Genomic DNA, 11559 nt, shown 5'->3' with positions numbered 1-11559 from the left:
TCTGTACCCCCAGAATTTCCTACACTTTCAGCTTTTTGGCAAATCAGCTATTCACCTTAATCCTAAGGGTGCATGGCATAATAACAGCATGACCTTTGACTTTTCTCCATTTTCATTGCTACCATGTGTCATGAATTTGAAATTTATTCAACTACTTATAGAACTGTAGCAAAAAGGGATCTTACCTACTTTTTATTCCATTTTCCTTGTTCCTCAGCTGGAGCAAAGCCAGCTCATGTTACTGTGGCACCTTATCTTTACCTATATCAAAGGAAGGGGGTTTAAATCTCATTACATATTTATTTTCCTTGCACAATACTAAAATACTAGAAAAAATCCTCAGCAAAAATAAATTATTTTAAACACCATATGATTTGAAATGTTGCACAGGAGTACACCTGAACTGCAGCTGTCACAAGCCTGAAATTAAAGATGCTTATGACTTAAAATACCTATATAAAACACAGCCTTGCTTAGAGGTAGCAAGTGGGTATATAACTCCCATCCCTGTGAGAGATAGTTTAATGATGAATTTGATAGAATTTAAGAATTGCCCCTCAAAAAAACCCAGCAGAAGTGCATTGTGGTGGCTGCACAGGGATGCTGGCACTCAGAGCAGAGAGCCAATGGCCTTGAAATGGCAGAGCTGGGCTCTGTGTAACCCAGCCTCCAGCCCAAGCCCCCAAGGATGGATCTGTAAATCAGCCCAGGAACATGATCAGCACAGGTTAATTAGACAAAAAGCCATTTTTTTACACAATGAACTTTATCTTGCCTGTGTAACCTGCCTCTAGATAATCCTCTTTGCTGAATAGTCATCTCCAGAGCAATTTAGCCTCAACCCTGTTCACATTATTCATTGTCTTGAGGATCTCTGTGCACAGAGAGGGAAAGGACAGAGCTGGGATGTGTTGCTGCCTCTTGTCCTCCAGCCATGCCAAAGACAGAAAACAAATACACAGCATTTCTGTTTAGGGGATGCAGGAATAAAGAACAAAGAGGAAAACTACACTTCCATCTGTCTGAAAAATCTATGTTTCTCCCTGAAAGCTTGTTTTTCTACCTGGAAATCTGTGTGAACTATGTAAAATGTTCTTGAGAATCACAACACACTTGCATTTACAAAGTTCATTACAGACATGAGGTAAACCTATCCACAGGCATGAATAGCTGGAAAACTAGTTTTCTCCCAAGTTATGTGCTTCCAATTATGCTTTTGGCAAAATACTAGGAGGCAATAATTCATAGGCAACATCCAGCAATATTTAACTATCAGATATGTCTTTCTAATTAAGAATTCAGAAGGTATTAACAATCATTAGAGGAATAGATGGGTAAATGTAAATGACCCCATGTAGGTTTTTTTTTTTTTTTTTGCCATGGATGTCATCTTGAATTTGCTAATGAATTCACTTTGAAAATACTTCCACTTTGAATTTACAATTTTTTTAAAGCTCTAACTTGGCTTTCATTTGGGATCTGAGCTTTGCAGCACCTCATTCCATATGTGCATGGCACTGCACACCCCAAATACATCTGATTCCTTTCAGCAATATTTCAGTGTGTCAGAGCAGGTTTTTGGGATGCTGCTTCTTGTGAAGGAGAGCTTTAATTAATAGGATAAAAAAATCACTGGACTTGGTGTCCCAGCATGATTCTGCTGCCCTAATACTTGGCAACCAAACTTTTGTCACTGCTTGCAAATGTCTGAATGTCTCCAGGTCTGGCTTGGGTTATTCTTGCTGAGGAACCTCACCTAACTCTCTGGTTATGCTTTGGATTAATTGACCACCTGTCTTTCTGGTCTAAATTGCTGTTTCTGTTTACAGAAGGCAATTTTCAAAATAAACAAGTAGTTTCCAGTTCCAATTTTATCGTAATGATATCTTAAGTTCAGGAGATAATTGTTGCCCTTCCTGCCATGTGGGAAAATACCATGAATTCCAATAAATTAAATCCTTATTTTTCCAGTCTGGAGTTCAAATACTGAAAGTTCCTTTATTAGAGCCAAAGGGAAAAAGTGCATAATGAAACCAGAAAAAAACACCTAAAAATCTGCTCAAGCAGGTGACACAGTAAAATTACAGCACCATTTACCACTCCAGAATGTGTGCCACCAGCCCTTGTGTCTTTGCTCTATATCTTCACAATTCTCCTTTCTGCATTGTTGCTGCTCCCAGAGATATGTGCTTCCATCCTTCCAGCTAAGAGCTTAACCCTCTACATTTGCAGTGTGGGATTTCTAAAGAAGGGAAAGCTGTCCCTGAAATCTTTTATTAATATGTAGTCGTGGTAACAGATCTCTGAGAAAACAGCATGTGTTGCATCTTTGTCTAATATTGCAGGATATTGTGATGTAGAAAAAGAATCCTGTCAATAGATTTTTATCTCTATAGAAAATGGCATTTTGCTTGCAAGGTAATAATAGAATGCTACATGACTAGAACTGCCAATGCACTTGTTAGCATTCAATGGAATTATAGTAATAAAAATGGCATTTAAATATGGACTTTTAAAGGAAAATTGAAACTGTTTGGAAAAAAGCCCCATGTCTGTAGCTAGATAATTCCCTAGAAAAATCTCTACTGTAAATTTAGAGCAATAAAAAATTGTATAGAAACAGATAGAAAATTAAAATGATTTGAGATTTCTTACAGTACTTGGCTCAAAGTAGAAATTAGTGGAAGGAATAGCACAAGATGTGCCCCAGAGGCAGCAGGGATGTCCTTTATTCCCTGGTGGAGTGCAACATCTTGCTCCTGATCCAGTCAAACTGAATCAGTGACTGTCCTGAGTGAATGGTCCATGATTATCAAGAGAGGCTCTTCTGTCTGGACAGAACAGTCTGGTAGGCTGCCCTTCATTCTGGTAGGTTTTTGGCATTCTCTGCAGAAGCTTAGAAGTTTAATCTTTGGTGAAATGTGGTTAGAATTTATAGATATGCTGTAAGTGGGTTGAATAGGTCAATAATTACACTGAACCTGAACGCAGTCCAGTGGGATCTCGTGCTGGTTTTAGGACAGAGAGTGATAGGAATTTCACAGGTGATGACACCTCTTTTTATGAACTGCTCTACAGCTCTTGTCTTAAGGGCCAGCAGCCTGAAGTGAACATGTGATGAATTGCTGGTGAAGATAGGTAGAGGAAGGACTGAAATTCATCTTTCCTGCCATAACTCAGACAGATGGCATCACACAGGGTCCTTCCAAGATTGCAGTGATCTCTTCTGGAGACTGTACAATCTATATTTGAGGTGTTCCTAGAGCTCTGCCTGTCTGTGTGCCTGATGCATTTGTCTGTAGAACTCAAGCCACAAAGGCTTCCAGTGAACTGAAACAGGCAAACCCAGTAAGTCTGAGGACATCTGAGAACCTCAAACAGCAGGACCAAAGCTGCAGGGAAGTGTGAAGCTTACAGTCACAATGTGGAAGCTCCTCAGGATGATTTGACATGGATAAGTCATCGTGTTACCAGAGCCAATAAGTCATGTGAACACAACCAATTCCACCCTGAATAATTCCAGGCCTGACAAAGGGCAGCGGTTGTTCATTCAGTCTAAAGGTTCTAATGAGCTTTTTGTGCATCAGTATTCTTGGAAAACACCCAGAACAGTCTTGTCAAAGTGGAAATGGTATTTTATCTTTGAAATTAGGGTTAGAGAATTTCATTTCCATGAATATTCAGCACTTTTCTCACCCTGGCTCTGCTCATTGATCATGCATGTAAAACATCAGTGGCATGCTGGGTACTGAATTAAATTCAGTCCTTGCCATTTGCAATTCTACTCACTTTGGAGGTCACTGAACATGGCAAGGCTGCCTTTTAGTTTTAAAAGCCATGTAAACATCTCCCTAGCCTGCTACTACCTATCAGCCCAGGGAGCACTGCTGGATGTCGGCTAGGAACGAAGTGCAGGCCACAGCAAATTAACTGGCTTTGAAAAAACCCTCTGTAAATCCTTTGAACCTGATGTGCCAGTTGGATTAGCAATAGAAAACTGCAATATAAACTATCCATGTGGCTGACACAAGGACCAGGAGACAAGGAATAACAGGGCTTTCCTAAACGTGGCTCTTTACTTTCCTGTTGTTCTTCCTTCCAGATTTACTTCACCAATGTTTTTCTTTCTTTTTGCCTTTCAACCCCAGTTCTTCTTGTCTTTGAAGTTAGCCACACAATGCACAAAAGCATTTCCTGGAGATGATGATATTTTAGACTTTGAACATATCAAAGCCAATTATGATTTTTATAAATAGCAACTGCTATTAATGTAGAGTTATAAACTTATCTGAAATGTTGGGTCACACATGACATTGCAAGATAACAAAAGACTCAATTACAAGTATGAAATTGAAATCTGTGATGTTAAATATCCTCATATGTGTCTTATGCTGGGTATACCTTTGCCTAAAGATGTATTCCCTGCCTGTTATTTTTGGTTATTTCTTTGGATCTTTATGGGAAAAAAGTGAGAATAACAGCCAACTCTTACAATGTTTTTTAAAGATTCAGTAACTGTAATGAATTGCCTATACTTCCATATTTGTATGACACTGCATTTCCTCTGAATTGTCTCAATCTTGGTGTCAACCACAAAAATCCTTTTTTTTAAAGTAAAAGGTTCAATTGAAGCTGAATAGAACACCATAAAATTAATTGGAGATCTTCCTGGGGAGAAAAGCTACAGGCCCAATGATCCAGACAAATCAGCCATGCAAGTACTGCAGTTTCAAATTGTGTCAATATTTGTCCTGTTCACAATAAGGTAAAGCATAATTACAGATAAAATGTTGGAAAGCAAAATTCCATAGGCATGTGGAAATAGGCATAGCCAATATATTTTATGTGTTACCAAATGTGCATTTAATTGTCAGCACAAGGTAATACAGGCGTGGAATGATGTTTCTTAGAGGACTTCAGCTTCCTCTGAATATTTTAGAATATATTGCCACCACCATATTTTACAGAACTATTATTTTTTCTTCTTCCCAGATCAAATATAAAATTAACCTACTTGTTCCTCGAATCCCAAATCCCATAGCTGGTGAAAGATCTGCTTTGTTTTAATCAGATTTAAATCTTCCTGAGGTTAAAGAGGGACTCTCAAGTGCTCAAAACTAAGCAGGAGTTAAGTGTTTTGCTGGAGAGAGTCAGAAGGAGCTGCACTTTGCTGGATTGTGCCCTTTCTGATTCATGGTGGGATTAGTTGTCTGATTACAAGTAGCTTTTTGTGTTTTATTAAGGTAAAATCCAGGAAAAATGTTGCAGAAGCCTTCCAAAGAGAACTTTGGATAGTCCTCTCTACAGATTTATGATTTTCTTCTTATTTCAATTTTTTTATATAATCTTGATGTTTATCCATTCCTTCCATGCAGGTTCTTATTGTGCTCTTTGCCCTTTGTGTGTGTTTACTGTTGCCTGTCTCCCTCTACGCAGCCTAGAAAGTTAAATAGTAAAAGAGGATAAACAAGCAGGAATTATGTGATAATTGAACCCATAATGTCAGTGTTATGATGCAAGTAATGCAACTCAAGGTCTCTTATCCTTCAGTAGCTAGACTGTAATTGCCTGATGATAATCATGATAACTACACTCCCTGGAGTTACTTTACTGCTGTTGAGAAATATCTGCTGGATCTCTTGCATGATCATGATGAAAACCCCCACATTCAATTATTCTGCTGAAAGTTGAATGATGATGATGCATGTTCCCTGACACAGTGATTTACACAAATAGAAGTTTTTTTCTACAAGGAGGGATAATATTTTAAAGTAGAAGTAATTAAATCCAATGTGGAAACTTCATTCAGTGCTGAATGCAGAGCCTGCTTGTTTGCAGAGCAAGCATTTTATTACCTGCATGTTACCCACATTACACCCCTCAGCAAGTGGGGATGTAGCAATGACTGATTACATCAAGAGGTTATTTTTGAAAAATATGGCTGTGAGGAGTAATCAGTTCAGGTCTGGCACGAGGGATGAAGGGAGATTAGATACTTTTAATTGTTTTGGCAAGTTTGTCACTGTGTGAATGATTGTGCCTTGTTACCCAGCACAGCTACAGCCAGGCTACAGCTCACCCCCACAGCCCAAGGGGGGCTGCATCACAACCTGGTTGTTTAGACTACCTAAGCCAGGGACAGCTATTGGTGTGTTCTGAATATTAGTTTACTATGAAAAATAGCATTTTATGATGGATATCACAGTGGGTTGTGGATATTAATATTTGGTTTCTTATGCAAATTATCAGAAACATCTAAATCTTGGACGTGGGCAGAAATATGCCAAAGTGGTTTTATTGCTTCCTTGGGAGGTGAGGAGTGCTGAAATACAGATGGTAGAATGTCTTGGTGTGCTTTGCAGGAGAGTGATTCTTTTGTGGCCCCTGAAGAGCTTTTGCTCTAATATTTGGTGTGTCCTTGGGGGTGAAGGATGTGGTGATGGCAATGGCTGAAGGCCATGGAGGTGATGCAAGGGCTGCAGCACCTGTGCTGTATGGAGAGAGGCTGAGACAGCTGGGGCTGCTCTGTCTGGGAAGACCTTAGAACACCTTCCAGTGCTTAAAGGGGCTACCTGAGAGTTGAAGAGAGGCTTTGGAAAAGAGTCTGGTGTGACAGGTCAAGAGGGACCAGATTCAAACTGATGATGGCAGGTTTAGATTGGATATTGGGAGGAAATCCTTCCCTGTGAGGGTGATGCTCTGGTACAGGTTACCTAGAAAAGCTGTGGCTGCCCCTGGATCCCTGGAAGTGTCCAAGGCCAGGATGGACAGGACTTAGAGCAACCTTGAATAGTTCCCTGCTGGAACAGAATGTCCCTAGATGATCTTTAAGGTCCTTTCCACTCTGTGAATCCATGATTTTTTATGGTAGATAATGGATTAGTGAAGAATGCACACAGCTCTTTGGGAAGTCCTTGTCTTCTCTGCAGATGGTGATGATTCCAAGGACAACTGGTCACTTGTGGATCCCTTCTTTGGAAGTCTAAGGCAGCCTCAAAGATTTTAGACCACATATTTCTTACTCCATTTCTATAATGGAAAATGCATTTTTAAGGCATGACAAGTATGTTCCACAGCTGGATTTGAAAAATAACTCCTGCAAATCACCCTGTTTTCTCTCTCCCTCTGTTTCTTTTTAAAAACCATTCCTATAGAACTATGCAAATTATTTTAAATAAACCCCAGGCTGATGCCACTGTTTTAAATGTGCAGCACCACCGTGAAAGATGTCAGCATGCTGATTAATTTATTTGCAACACAAGATCAGCATTTCTCATATTTTCTCTTTTTTTTTTTTTTTTTTATGGAAAGATTGAATCCATGAGAGAGCAGCAGACCTTGCATTCTGCTCAAGGATCCATGTCCCCCTCCTGTGTGGGGAGCACTGGGAGGATGAGGGATACACTAATAATATTTTTCTACCGTAACCACCTCCATTTTCTTCTTCAGATGCTTTGTTTCCTGCAATATTCCAGTTCTCTCAACATAATGAATGAGCTTAGGGACTTGCAGGAGTTTCAGTACCATTTGTTTTTTATCCTAAAGGAAAATACAAACCCCTCTGTCAGATAGAACTCTGCATAAAAATAAGTGCTTTCTTTAATACAGAATTTGAAGGTGACCTACAGTAATAACTGGCCCAAACTTTTTTTAAGATGAAAGCATTCCTCCCTAGGTTTTATTTGTTCTAGATAACATTTCCTCTGATGATTTAGGGACTGTGTAGTATTCAAAGCATGCACATTTAAATGGTAATAGATAATTGAGCATCTTAATGGACTGTCTTTTAGCTATCAAATATTGTTTACTGATTTGCTTGGTGGGAAAATGAAATCGAACTTGGATAGAAATAGATTTCTCCATTTGACTTTTAAAATCTGAGAATGAAAGCAAGTGCCTTTCCAAATCAAAAGCTGTTAAAATCTTTTCTCCAGTCAAAAAAATCTTTATGTTTACACCTCACTAAAGAAAAGCTTGAAAGGAATAATTAACAAAGAGAGCAGAATCAAGAGATTCTATTTAAAAGGTAGAAGTTTGTGTGTTTCTCCTGTTTGTTACGTTTTTTCTTCTATTTCTTAATTCTATGTTATCAACAACAATTTTTATTTGAAATTTGGGTGTAAATTTCTTTGTGTAGCTTTACCTCTCTATAAGAAAGAACATGTATTTTAATATGACTCTGTGCTATTGATCAATATTTGTGCCATTAACCAAGCAGTTTTTAACAACCTGTCTGTTCCAACACTGAACTAAAATATTTCTCTCTCCTTTCTATAAATTGCTCCTTTGCATCTCCAGTTTATTGTGAGAATAAGTTACTGTATTTCTTCAGTAATAAAAGCCAGCCTCCCACAGCTGGGAATCTTTGGGGAGTCAATAGCAGTTGGGGCCTGGAAAAGTGACAGAAATGCCCCGAGCAAAGACAAGAAAGGAAGATATTATTCTCCTTCCTATCCAGAGATGTCACAGTTGGATTAGGAGCTGCCTGGTCCCTTGAATTGGAATTTTCCCTCAGTTTCCATAAAGGCAGGACCGAGGCCAACAGAGGCACAAAGCTCTTAACAAGCTAATTAATATTCACAAAAGTGAGTCAGGAACTGGAAAGATGAACTAATGAGAAATGATTAAGAGTTAAATATGCATGGCATGGCTTAACAACTACTAAAGCAATGGACACAGGAGTTGCCTGCAAATACAGAATGTAAATAGAAGGGGCAGAGGAGTTAGTGAGGTTGGTTCTGGAACTAATGAAATAATATGCAGTAAAGTTGTTGTCTTTTTGCTTATTAAACTTTCCCTTAAGCTCTAATGCAATAGGGCTTACTGGAAAGAAATGTGAGAAGGAAATTTCAGAATGATAAGATTGAGAAAAAATCAGATTTTAATGTCACTTTCTGCATCCAAAATAATTAAAAAATGTAAGAAGGGGGACTTAGGGAGTTAAGGATGTCAGTCTCACTCCAGTGCCTGAGAAAGCACAGAGCAAGTCTCCTAGAGGGATCTGAACAGACTGGAAAGGCTGGCCAGTGGGAAACTCACAGTGCCAGCCTGAAGTTCAGCACCTTGGGATGGGGATCCCTCTCCTGGTGTTGGCACTGGGGCAGCTGAAACCACAAGGCTGTGTCTCATTTCAGGAAATGCCCACAAAAAGGAGGATTTTCTGTGGGGGGCTGCTGGGGTGGCTGGGAGCACCTCCTCTGCTGTGAGGAGAGACTGGGATGCTGGCTTTGTCTAGCCTGGAGAAGAGAAAGGGTCATTCAAATTGTACATACAGAAGAAAAAATGGCCCAGTGAGCAGGGTTAGACACCAGCACAGGAGCCCACAGGGGCTGTGGAGATTTTCTCAACTTGAGTGGATGCATCTGGGGGCACACTGACCTGCCTGGGAATCTGGCCCTGCTTCTAGCAGGAGGAACTCCAGCCTGCATTTTGCTGTGATTTTTGCAGTGCCTGAGGATCTGGTTGCTGCTGAAGGGGGAAGTTCAGAGAAGCAGGGTGAGCAGGGGGAGAGGGAACATCCAATGGATTGGTTGTGTATAAGGAGAATTTCTGAGTGGAGCTGAGAAGTAGGTTGTGGTTAAAGACTGCACATATAATAGCTAAACTCCAGTGTAGCCCAACAGAGGTTTGGGGTACCCCATGAAAGCTGGCACCTAACATCTTAAGGTGCCTTTCCTCATGGTGATGGTGCCTTTCCATCCCCTTTCCTCATAAGGACATCCCTAAGCTGGGATGTCCTTATGGAGAAACCAGGACCTCAGCTGGGCATTGAAGCACCATGTGATCTGATCCCACAATGCCCTCAGAAGCATTCATCAGAGATTTTGTGTTGGTAATTGCTTTCTATATTGTTTTAACCAGATTAAAAATGCAGGTCTATTGCAAGATTTGTTTTATATTTATTGTTCTAGTTTACTTGACAAATTGGTGCTACTATAAAGCCAATGTTCTGTTAAATCTGGTTTGCTTGAAACAATGCAGGTGAGACAGCAGAATAATTGAAGTGTGCTGCCTATTATGCTGTTTAAAGTGATTCACCTGCCTTTGCACACATTCAGCAAGATTTACCTTAATCATATAATATAATGGAAGATTTCAGAACAACCTGCAGCTCTCAAATGCTGTAACTCTCTTTGGCAAGTCAAGCAAACAAAGTGCAGGCTCTCAAGTGACAGGGCACGTGCTTCCCCAGCCTGGGTGGTGCCTGGAAAGCTCAGCTCTGGAGCCAGGTTGGTGGGGTGGTGGCACAGCTGGGGCCTGGTGAGGTTCAGAGGTGCAAGGTGAGCCCTGAAATGGGGTTCCTGAAAGCATTTAGAAAATATACCTACTTAGAAGCATAATTAGAACTTCGCTGAAAATCCTGTTTCAGGTTTGCTGTCATAGTGACTTCTATCCTCTCTGGAATTTATTTTATTTCAAAATTGAGCTGTACACCCCAAATAGCTTTACTTGTCAGGATGTGAAGGAAACACAGGGTGAAAAATTGAAGATTTCAGTCCAGCCATAGATTGAATATTGTTGATTTATATTGGCAGTAGTGATTTCTGTGCTCAGAAGTTCAAGAATTCCTTTAAATCTGTATCTTACAGTAACAATATCAGGTCAGAAAGCATCAACCTCATGTAGGATAAAAAACCACTCCTTGCCTTTCTTACAAGAAATAGTATTATTGCAAACCTGAGGTATGGAAAAAACCCATTATTGCCTCCAAGGGGGTATGCCATCTTAATAAGACTTATCTTCAAGACAAGAAAAAATGTACTTTTCAAATCCCACACGCATTATAAACCACCACTTAAAAAACCTTTGTTCTAAAGTGCTGCCAATTTTACCTGGGGCAGACATTTTACTGCATATAAAAGGTCTCCACAGGATACTAGTAAATCTAAGGTGAACCATAAAGACCTATGGATTCAATGAAATTTAAAGTTTTTGTTTTTCCAAGTTTGTTGGTTTCATTCTTTTTTAAAAAACGTCCCTTCCATCCCGCCAGTATTATCTCAATTTATATTTAGAAATTCACCTATTCACATTTTATGAGTGAAATGGCTGGTGAAACAAATAAATTGATGCCTCTTCAAGAAACATCATTAGAAAACATAGCACTGTGGCAATTAAAGCAAATAGATATTTGAAGTAAACTAACAACATAACCAGCAATCTATCTGGGTCATGAGCCAGAAAAAGCCATCTGGCATTCCCAGGGATAGCATGAACAAGAGCTGCCACTTTTTATTGTGTATTAATAGGGTCTGGTAACTACTGGATTGTTCCACATGAATGCAAAATTGAAGAACTTGTGGGTAACATTTCTGGGCACTTGACCTTTCCAGTTAGAATCTGTCTACTTTGCTCCAAAGACCTGCAAATTGAAATTCTGCAAGCAAAATGCTTATTTGAGATCAAACCCCAATCAGCTAAGGGACTGTCTATGCACAAATAGATCTAGTTCCTGGGGGGTCTGGCTGACTGTCAGACATGGAGCTCTGCAGCAGCACCCCAGGTTTAACCATGGAGTCATGGAATGGTTTGTGTTGGAAGAAACCTTAAAGACCATCT

The sequence above is a fragment of the Haemorhous mexicanus genome, chromosome 8 (genome assembly GCF_027477595.1).
Source record: "Haemorhous mexicanus isolate bHaeMex1 chromosome 8, bHaeMex1.pri, whole genome shotgun sequence".
Classification (NCBI taxonomy): Eukaryota; Metazoa; Chordata; class Aves; order Passeriformes; family Fringillidae; genus Haemorhous; species Haemorhous mexicanus.
The sequence above is the reverse complement of the archived record's forward strand: the minus strand, read 5'-3'. Positions refer to the sequence as shown.